General features: G+C 37.8%; 1 pseudogene; it reads left to right on the top strand.

Moving 5' to 3' along the window:
• The first annotated feature begins 445 nt into the window (after positions 1-445).
• LOC127438098 (5-hydroxytryptamine receptor 3C-like) lies at positions 446-9,715 on the top strand (annotated as a pseudogene).
• The last annotated feature ends 497 nt before the right edge of the window (positions 9,716-10,212 follow it).

Raw genomic sequence — 10,212 nt, 5'->3', positions numbered from 1 at the left:
CCAGACATCCTAAGAATATGGCTGAGCTGAAGAATGAAGAAACTTTTATGCACAAAAACATGTAAGCATGCTAAGTGAATGAGACTCAGTGTCTTCTGAACAGCAGGGGATTTGTCATTTATCCCAAAGGCCACAAACCATTGATAATTTGAATTTTTAAACAAAGTCCTTACCAGTTACTGACTATACAAATTCACTGCAGCCCTACACACTGTATGGATACAGCACCTCACCACAAAAACCACTATATTTGTACTGTGGGTTTTCCAGTGCATATATTGTGCTTTGCATTTTGTTTGAGTCATTTGAGATTATGGAATACATCAAAAGTATCATGAAACTATGTCTATGTTGGTCCTAATTTGATTAATCAAATTAGTTTTGGTATATAGGTTGAAGTGGATGCTGACTCTCAGCAGAAGTCACAATTGTCTGTCTCCAAATACTTAAGAAACTGATGGCTGCAGTATTGCATTCAAGACCACAGGTAAGATAGTTAAGTGTGGTGTTTGTTGTCTGTTGATTAGATAACTTGAAAAATCAACTATTTTTAATGAAAAAGAAAAATGTTAAATCAACAAATAAATATTTAAGTGTATATTGCAGTGATTGTAAAAATCATCATTACAGGTTGCTGGATTCTCTGCCAGTTTTCTGCAGGTCCAGCTTATTCTCATCATGCAGTGTAAGATTAAATTAGATTTTTATTACAAATACAACTTAAGAGTAATCACAAAAACAACTATAATCACTTTCACTGAAGAAGAAGAACAAGATTAACAAGATTAAGAACAAGCTTTTGGTAGGATAAAAACATATTTTAATTAATCTTTACCATTATTATCTTTAAAGGTAACACCTTACAGTATCTCTTGTTAATGTGTCATTATTATTACATTATTAACATTATACAATTCTAAATATATTTTAATATATACTCACTGACCACTTTATTAGAAACACCTGTACACCTACAACCCCAATTCTGAAAATGCTGAAAAAGGACAGTATGAAAAATGCTAATAAAAACAAAAAGGAGTGATTTGTAAATTATATTCACCCTTTGCTATATTGAAAGCACTACAACTACACATTATATGATGTTTTTCCTTGTGAATTTCATTGTTTGTTTTTTTTTTTCAAATGTACAGTAATTTCAAATCAGATGATTGCAACACACTCCAAAACAGCTGAGACAGTCAAATGTTTACCACTGTGAAACATCACCATTTCTTCTAATAACACTTATTAAGCATTTAAGCGCTGAAGACACAAGTTTGTTAAGTTTAAAAAGTGGAATTTTCCCCTATTCATCTATTATGTAGGTCTTCAGCTGCACAGTTGTACGTGGTCTTCGTTGCCGTATTGTGCGCTTCATAATGCACTACACATTCTCAATTGGAGATGGTCAGGACTGCAGGCAGGCTAATCTAGCACACGCACTCTCTGCTTATTCGACCAGTATGTGGTTTGAAGTTGTCCTGCTGAAAATTTGGGACGTCCCTGGAAAAGACAGTGCTGGATGGCAGTATATGCTGCCCAAAATTTGTACAAATCTGTCTGCATTTATGGTGTGCTCACAGATGTGCGAGTTACCCACGCCATGGGCACTGACACACCCCTGGTCCATACAGACACTGGCTTTGGACCTGACGCTGATAACAGCTTGGATGGTCCTTTTCCTCTTTGGCCCGGAGAACACGATGGCTGTGTTTTTCAAAAACTATTTGAAATGTGGACTCATCGGACCAAAAAACACTGTTCCACTGTTCTACTTTCCATCTAAGATGAGACCGAGCCCAGAGAAGTCAGCAGCGCTTCTGGACAGTGTTGATGTAGGGCTTCTGCTTTGCATAGTAAAGTCATAACTTGCATCTGTGGATGCAGCGGCGAATGGTGTTGACTAACAAAAGGTTTACTAAAGTTATCCCAAGCCCATGTTCATGAAATCAGTTACAGAAGAATTATGTTTTTTAGACAGTGATGTCTGAGGCATCAGAGATCATGCGTTTTCAGAAGTGGTTTTCGTCTTGTGAATTTGAAATTTGAAAACAGCTGCACAAGTTCCTCTAAAAAGGGCATTTTTGTTCATCAACAAGTCTATTTAAACCACATACTGACAACATAATGGACAAGCTTAAAATTTTTCTTTATACTCCCTCCTCACAATATTTTATATAATATATTATTTTATTCTTCCAGCTCTATTAATAAAATCTGCAGAGGCCATTAACTGCTCCGAACCCACTACAGATGCCCTCTTAACATCCTTGAAAGCGAGTATCTTGGGGAAAACTGAAGTGAGGCCGGTTTTCAACCTGAGAACTCCCACAAACATCAGTTTGAGCTTCACCCTGTATGGGATTTTAGATGTGGTAAGCTCCTTTAAATACTGCATTAATCATATTGATCTGTGAATGAAAACATTAACAATGAGTGACAATGAAAATGCCCTAGGGAAAGGTGTTGCTTAAAGGGATATTTCACCTAAAAATTAAAATTCTCTCACCATTTTCTCATCATGCCATCCCAGGTGTGTATGACTTTCTTTCTTCTGCTGAACACATTTGAAGAAAAATAGAAAAATATCTTAGCTCATTAGGGCTTTATAATGCAAGTGCATGGTGATTAGACATTTGAATCTCCAAAAAGAACAGACAGTCAGCATAACCATCATCCATATGACTCTACTGGTTAAATTAATGTCTTCTAAAGCAAAATGACCGCTTTTGCTGCGAAAAAAAGATAAATATTTAAGTACTTTTTAACTATAAATGATCGTTTCTGGTCAGCAGCAGTACACGCGTGTGACTTAATAGTGTTGACATGTTCACGCAAGAACAGATGCACGTGCGGCACTGTTTACAACTGAGTTTCCTTGTGCCGCTTCAAAAATCCTTGGCCACGATCTGATTTAGGGCTAAACAAATAATAGAATTGTCCCCATACTTGAAACTGATGGTGACATATTTGTAACATAGCCAAAGGGGCTTGACCACAACCTTCTAATCTTTTTTTTTTTTCACTTTCAGGATGAAAAAGCACAAGTACTAGACACTTTCATCTGGGTGTCTTTGGTAAGTCCTTCTGAAACTGACTTTAGGCCTCTTTCAACAAGTGTGACTTTATTAACATTTTTAAATAATCATGCAATCAAGGCAAAATTAATCAAAGCTGAAGTGTGTAATTTCTGCACTACTAGCGACACCAAACAGAACTGCAAAAATAATTATTGTTTTAAACACATTTCATGAACACTCCCTGTCTTCCATTCTTTGGATGAACTGTTAGTCCTGCCCCAAACTCATTCCATTGATTGAGTCAATAATGTTAGGTCCAGCCCAGCTGGGTCGCTCAAACAGATTGCAGTTCCTTCTGGTGCCATTAGTGGTGCAGAAATTAAACAATTCACCTTTAATCATGGTACTTTGTGTTTTGTAGTTTTGGAATATTGAAGGTTTGAGCTGGGATCCTAATGAATGTGGAACAGACAGAATTTCACTGCCAAGAAAAAAGCTGTGGATGCCTGATATTGTCATTAATGAATTGTAAGTTCAAAACAAAAGTATCAGATTGTATATATATATATATATATATATATATATATATATATATATATATATATACTGTATGTGTGTGTAAAAAGTTACTTGTTACTTTATCTAACCAATAAAAAAATGTGTTGTAGTAACCTAATTTGTCAGATTAAATGAAATGTTTGGATTATTAACCAGTTAATTTAGATGTTACCATTTTTTTTAGGTTAATTCACAACACATTTTTTTTTCAATGTATCTTGAATTTAGTGTTAACATAATGTGAACATACTGTGAAACACTCATCATAGTTATGTCACGTTCTCGGTGAGTCAGCTGGTTTGTTCTCCTGTGATTACGTTCTCTCTGCTGGGTTCAGGTGTATCTGACTGGCATTCCAAATTGGGGAGAAAAGGGGATAAAATGCTACAATAAGTGCAGCGCTATGCCATAAGTATTTTCATGCAAGCACGCAATAAGTCGGAGTGCAAGTGGGTTTGGAGAATTTGCACATGTAAAGCGCTAATGAGCTGGGTCAAGTGCCATTTAATTCTGAAGTTCTTCTCCGGCACCATCTGTGTCCTATTATATAGTCCATTTCCTGTCAAGCACCAGCAATATAAACAAAGATGGCACATTTATAAGAAGTTGGTAGTGTAAATGGACTGTATGCAATGAATTAGAAGAATAGAAATATGGACTTACGTTCTTTTGTGCATTAACTGCGTCCCTGTTGAATGTCAGGCATATTTCTATGACAGTGACATGCTCCCTTTATACGCATGGAAAATGTGGTTCTTGTACGGATTAGAATTTATGCTCCATTAACTTATAGAGAATGTAAGTATTATTAATAATTTTCATCTACTGACACACAAATCATGGCTAGTGATTACAGTGATTGTATCAGAACGTACTTCACTCAATTCTGATTTTGAAAAAGTGAAACACGAAAAAACTAAACCAAAAATATTACATTATTCAAACTACACTTCAAATGAAATTAAAATATAATCAAAATAAAGTGGTCAAAAAAAAAATCATACCAGATCCAAACATTTTACCCTCTCCCAACTTCTTCCTTTTCAACTTTTGCAGTGACTTAAAAATCACTCTACGACAACAGGTGGAAAAATACAAACACAAATTAGATCATAAATACAATTGTAAATATAAAAATAATAATTGAAAAATAAACCATGTCCTTAAGATAGTTTAACACAAATCTCATAAAATGTTTTTTCATAAGACAGCAACAACAGTGATCGACATGGAAATAATTTGATGTTCCACTTAATTTTAAGAGTTTGGACATATACTTTATTACCACCTGCTGGTGGAATCTCCAAACGGCAAATGCAGTAATTGAGTTTAGACTTTGCGCAGAAAATATACATGCTTTTAAATGTCTTAAATGCAATGACCTGTTACTGAGTTCTCATAGTCAACATGTTGAATGCAGGATAAATTGGTAGGAGTAAAGACCTGAGCAACTTTGACAAGGGCCAAATTGTAATGGCCAGACAACTGGGTCAGAGCATCTCTGAAACGGCAAGGCTTGTGGGATGCTCCCAGTCAGCAGTGGCGAGTACCTACTGACAGTAGTCCGAGGAAGGACAAACTACAATCCGACAACAGGGTGTTGAGCGCCCAAGGCTCAACGATGCGCGAGGGCAACGAATGCTATCCCATCTGGTCTGAACCGACAGAAGGTCTACTGTGGCACAAGTCACCGAAAATTTTAATGATGGTTATGGGAGGAATGTGTCACAACACACAGTGCATCGTACAGAGCATCCGGAAAGTATTCACAGCGCTTCACTTTTTCCACATTTTGTTATGTTACAGCCTTATTCCAAAATGAATTAAATTCATTATTTTCCTCAATTCTGCAAACAATACCCCATACTGACAACATGAAAGAAGTTTGTTTGAAATCATTGCAAATTTATTAAAAATAAAAATAAAATTAAAAAAAAAATCACATGTACATAAGTATTCACAGCCTTTGCTCAATACTTTGTTGAAGCACCTTTGGCACCAATTACAGCCTCAAGTCTTTTTGAGTATGATGCTACAAGCTTGGCACACCTATTTTTGGGCAGTTTCTCCCATTTTTCTTTGCAGGACCTCTCAAGCTCCATCAGGTTGGATGGGGAGCGTCGGCGCACAGCCATTTTCAGATCTCTCCAGAGATGTTCAGTCGGGTTTAAGTCTGGGCTCTGGCTGGGCCACTCAGGGACATTCACAGAGTTGTCCCGGAGCCACTCCTTTGTTATCTTGGCTGTGTGCTTAGGGTCGTTGTCCTGTTGGAAGATGAACCTTCGCCCCAGTCTGAGGTCCAGAGCACTCTGGAGCAGGTTTTCATCAAGGATGTCTCTGTACATTGCTGCATTCATCTTTCCCTCGATCCTGACTAGTCTCCCAGTTCCTGCCACTGAAAAACATCCCCACAGCATGATGCTGCCACCACCATGCTTCACTGTTGGGATGGTATTGGCCAGGTGATGAGCGGTGCCTGGTTTGCTCCAGACATGATGCTTGCCATTCAGGCCAAAGAGTTCAATCTTTATTTCTCATGGTCTGAGAGTCCTTCAGGTGCCTTTTAGCAAAGTCCAGGTGGGCTGTCATGTGCCTTTTACTGAGGAGTGGCTTCCGTCTGGCCACTCTACCATACAGGCCTGATTGGTGGAGTGCTGCAGAGATGGTTGTTCTTCTGGAAGGTTCTCCTCTCTCCACAGAGAAATGCTGGAGCTCTGTCAGAGTGACCATCGGGTTCTTGGTCACCTCCCTGACTAAGGCCCTTCTCCCCCGATCGCTCAGTTTGGCCAGGCGGCCAGCTCTAGGAAGAGTCCTGGTGGTTCCAAACTTCTTCCATTTACGGATGATGGAGGCCACTGTGCTCATTGGGACCTTCAATGCTACAGAAATTTTTCTGTACCCTTCCCCAGATCTGTGCCTTGATACAATCCTGTCTCGGAGGTCTACAGACAATTCCTTGGACTTCATGGCTTGGTTTGTGCTCTGACATGCACTGTTAACTGTGGGACCTTATATAGACAGGTGTGTGCCTTTCCAAATCATGTCCAATCAACTGAATTTACCACAGGTGGACTCCAATCAAGTTGTAGAAACATCAAGGATGATCAGTGGAAACAGGATGCACCTTTGGCAAAGGCTGTGAATACTTATGTACATGTGATTTTTTTCATTTTTTTATTTTTAATAAATTTGCAAAGATTTCAAACAAACTTCTTTCACGTTGTCATTATGGGGTATTGTTTGTAGAATTTTGAGGAAAATAATGAATTTAATCCATTTTGGAATAAGGCTGTAACATAACAAAATGTGGAAAAAGTGAAGCGCTGTGAATACTTTCCGGATGCACTGTACCCTGCTGCGTATGGGGCAGCATAGCCGCAGACTGGTCAGAGTGCCCATAATGACTCCTGTCCACCATCGAAAGCACCTACAATGGGCACACGAGCTTCAGAAATGGAGCAGTGGAAGTAGGTCTCCTGGTCTGATGAGTCCTGTTTTCTTTTACATCACATGGACAGCCGTGTATATGTGCACCGTTTACCTGGGAAATTGATGGCACCAGAATGCACTGTGGGAAGACGACAAGTCGGTGGAGGGAGTTCGATGTTTTGGGCAATGTTCTGCTGGGATACCCTGGGTCCAGCCATTCATGTGGATGTCAATTTGACGTGCCACCTACCTCATCGTTGCAGACCAGGTACACCCCTTCATGGCAATGGTATTCCCTGATGGCAGTGGCATCTTTCAGCAAGATAATGTGCCCTGCCACATTGCACACATTGTTCAGGAATGGTTTGAGGAACATGATGAAGAGTTCAAGGTGTTGCCATGGCCTCCAAATTCCCCAGGTCTCAATCCGATTGAGCATCTGTGGGATGTGATGGACCAACAAGTCCGATCCATGGCAGCTCCACCTCACAACATACAGGACTTGAAGGATCTGCTGCTAATGTATTGGTACCAGATACCACAGGACACCATCAGGGGTCTTATAGAGTCCATGCCTTGGCGGGTCGCGCTGTTTTGGTGCATGTGGAGGACCAACAGCATATTAGGCAGGTGGTCGTAATGTTTTGGCTCATCAGTGTATGTGTGCTATAACCACACTTTATTTACAAATGACTACGAATGCTAATGAGATAAAGTTGAATTACCTTACTTTATTCTGTGAATTCAAGAATTAATTAACTGACTTTTACTTGCAGCTTTAAACGCTTTTATTAACACAATGGATAATGGGACAAATTCTCTGTAACATAACAGCCATACATAACATTTACCTCTTTTTACCTTAAAGCATGGATGAAAATAAATCCCCAGACACATACTACCTCTACGTCTATCATGACGGCCAGGTGATGGATGATATTCCATTTCATGTGATCAGTTCTTGTAATCTGGACATCTACACCTTTCCATTTGATATTCAGAACTGCACATTCACTTTCAATTCGTACCAGCACTCAGGTAAGTAAGCTTACTGAAGGGAAAATTATTTATTACTATCTTTGTGACCACTAATCTTTTATTTGGATTTCCTTGTCTACAGTGAGTGATGTTCAATTGTTCTTTCAAGAACCAGTGAAGGACACACTCAAAACATCTCTAGATGTGATAAAAACTAAAGGAGAATGGGAGCTAGTCGACATGCTTGCTGAAAAACCTATACCTCTCCATGCATCGAATAACTCATGGGATATACTTATATACTACGTATAATAATTTTAGCACAATTCATATAAAAAATTTCAATTTGAATAACTATTTGTTTGTGAAAGAAATAGTTCGTCCAAAAAGAAAATTCATTGCTTCAGAAGACTTTGAAAACAGGACAAAAGTCTTATGTACTATTTTAATGGCATTTTGGGCTTACTATTTCTTTAAAGAAAAATAAATCATAATATTTTAATAAATTAATTGTTATTTTAATGGATGTGGATTCAATTGCTTTTGTCGTGCATTAGATCGTCCTCAGGCGTCGGGCCACTCTGTACATTGTGAATCTCCTGATTCCCAGCTGCTTCCTCATTACTGTAGATCTGTTCAGCTTTCTTCTGCCACCTAAGAATGTGGACCGTTCTGCCTTCAAGATGACCCTCATCCTGGGATACACTGTGTTCCTGCTGCTAATGAATGATCTGCTGCCCGTCACAGGAAACACCTTACCTCTCATAAGTCTGTATAGAACCTTGTTTATATAGAACCCATTTTTAAAGGAATTATTAACCCATAAATAGACAATTTTGTCAATATTAATTCTAAACATACATGCTATTTTTCTCTCTTATATTCCATCTTTTTGCAGATGTGTTTTTCTCTCTCTGTCTGGCACTGATGGTGGCGAGTCTACTGGAGACAATTGTCATCACTAATATTATGTGTGGCTCGAGTCACTATCCGCCATTACCTCAGTGGGTCAAGGTGCTTTTCCTCAACTATCTTGCCAGACTTGTTTGTTTAAGCAAGAAACCCAGTGACCAAAATGGAAAAGGTGAGTCTTAGATCAAAGCTAGATCAAGTAATAGCTCCTTAAGGTAGCAATTTTAGATTACCACTTTTTACAGTGTAGAGAAAAAGTATTTTAACAGGTTCTCTTGTACCTGCAGGGAGCAGAAAAGAGACCTATCATTGTGAACCAGTAAGTGAAATCCCACAGAGCAATACAAACCTGAAGAAATCTCCTTCTTTTCAAGAACTGAGGAAGATCAGCCAAAACATACAATCCATCCGTCAGCAGGTCGATAAACATTTTAATACCAATCAGAGTGAAGATGAGTGGGTGTATTTTGGTCAAGTTATTGACCGCTTGCTTTTTGGAGTGTATATTGTTTTTCTTACAGTGAGTTTCTTCACTATAGTGGTCTTTTGGGTGTACTGGTACAATTTACGTGCATCTTTGTTATAAACAAACTTAAAAATATATAGACATGAGAGCTATTGGGTGTATATGATTACTGAACTTGTGCATTAAAATTGCAACTTGGCAAATGGAATCAAATGGCATCTGATCATGAAAATTTTCAGCAAAGCTTGGCATAAGTTCTGTACTTTTATATTTGTTTTCTTCTATTACTATTTTGTTTGAATATTGTTTATTGTGAATAATTAATCATTATTTACATTAGTATTTACACAAATCTGAGACCAAGTTGAAAATCTGGGTTTAAAAATCTAATTTACTGTAAACTGGAAATAAACTAAGTTATAAGATTTTGAAAAATTGAAAACAAAGATACTTTATATGATGTAAAACTAATTTGAAATATTTATAATGCTGCATTATTTTTAATAATTAGAATAATCTCATTTTCTTTCAAAGCATCGCCTCATTCAGAAAAAAAAAACATATTAAACCATGTTTCAAAGACCTACAAAGTCTGACCATGTCTTCTTACATGAGTTTTAAGAAACAACAGTTCCACTTCTACAACATGTACCTTCTTCCTTTCATAATACATTTCACAATGTTAACCTACAGTGAAAAAACTGTTTTTCTTTCCGATTAATATTTTATTTATTGATTTGTACATATAACAATGAAAAACAAAACATATATACACTGAATCAACATTTAACCCCCACTATTACACCTCCCCAATCACCAACCCCACCCTGACTCCCAACGAACATCCCT

The sequence above is a fragment of the Myxocyprinus asiaticus genome, chromosome 49, assembly GCF_019703515.2.
Source record: "Myxocyprinus asiaticus isolate MX2 ecotype Aquarium Trade chromosome 49, UBuf_Myxa_2, whole genome shotgun sequence".
Lineage (NCBI taxonomy): Eukaryota > Metazoa > Chordata > Actinopteri > Cypriniformes > Catostomidae > Myxocyprinus > Myxocyprinus asiaticus.
The sequence above is the reverse complement of the archived record's forward strand: the minus strand, read 5'-3'. Positions and strand labels throughout refer to the sequence as shown.